We start from the raw sequence: 1,357 nt of genomic DNA on the forward strand, positions 1-1,357 counted from the left end.
ACACAACTCAGCCAACCCCACACCAGAGTCAGAGTCATTGGCGAGTTGAAGCAGCATGGCGGATCAAAGGTTCGACTACTCAGAAACAGCAGCGGAGAGCAGCTGGGAGCCAGGAGGCGCATTGCAGCTGGAGCGGAAGATTGAAGACTCAGCAAAGGCGAAGAGTTGCAGTGTTCACAAAGGCTTCGACGAGGACGTCGAAGGGATAAGTGGGGGAGAATGTAACGGACAAACTTCTAAACAAGATGTTGGATGTAATGCTTATGTCTGTCCGTTGTCTTTTGGCATGTTCATGCCTTGTACAGAATGTAAAGGGGCGGCCGAAGGCTTAATAGTCCCATTTTAGTTGGGTTGGTGGCCTCTTTAGGCTTGTAAATAAAGGTTGTGTCATGTGGACACGTTCGAGAGCTTTTCGGTCTGTAATGGACCATTTTACCCTTTGTTGTGCCACTATTCAGAGCTTGTAAAGTCTGTTTGTAATTTGCATTGTCTATGAAGTGTTTTTCAGACATGTTTGCTTGTGGATCCCGATTGAGGCGTTCTCTTGAACCCGTTCTCTCTTTTGTTGGTCCAAAGGGACAATGGGAGGCTTCGGGGAGGCTGACCTTTGCGGACGGACGCGCGAGGGTGCCGCACGCCTTAGGCAAAACCAGCTAAGGTCGTGACAGAGCGGCGGACAGCGAGCGAAGCGAGAGGCATCACCGTCCCTGCTATACGAAAGCCCCATCCAGCCCTGTGCCACCCGGGGGGTTCCAGGGTGCTGAGATGGCTGACATTTTGCTCCGCTCAAGATGGTCACCGCGCAACGCAAAAACAGGCCAAAAACTGGCCAAAACGGGCCAAAACTGGCCATTTTTGGCTGCGCGAGCGAGCGGCGAGCGGCGGACAGCGAGCGAAGCGAGAGGCAGCACCGTCCCTGCTATACGAAAGCCCCATCCAGCCCTGTGCCACCCAGGGGGTTCCAGGGTGCTGAGATGGCTGACATTTTGCTCCGCTCACGACGGTCACCGCGCGACGCAAGAACAGGCCAAAAACTGGCCAAAACGGCCCAAAAACGGGCCAAAACTGGCCATTTTTGGCTGCGCGAGCGAGCGGCGAGCGGCGGACAACGAGCGAAGCGAGAGGCAGCACCATCCCTGCTATACGAAAGCCCCATCCAGCCCTGTGCCACCCGGGGGGTTCCAGGGTGCTGAGATGGCTGACATTTTGCTCCGCTCACGACGGTCACCGCGCGACGCAAGAACAGCCCAAAAACAGGCCAAAACGGCCCAAAAACGGGACAAAACTGGCCATTTTTGGCTGCGCGAGCGAGCGGCGAGCGGCGGACAGCGAGCTAAGCGAGAGGCAGCACCGTCCC

The sequence above is a fragment of the Musa acuminata genome, unplaced genomic scaffold (assembly GCF_036884655.1).
Source record: "Musa acuminata AAA Group cultivar baxijiao unplaced genomic scaffold, Cavendish_Baxijiao_AAA HiC_scaffold_1136, whole genome shotgun sequence".
In the NCBI taxonomy this organism is placed as follows: domain Eukaryota; kingdom Viridiplantae; phylum Streptophyta; class Magnoliopsida; order Zingiberales; family Musaceae; genus Musa; species Musa acuminata.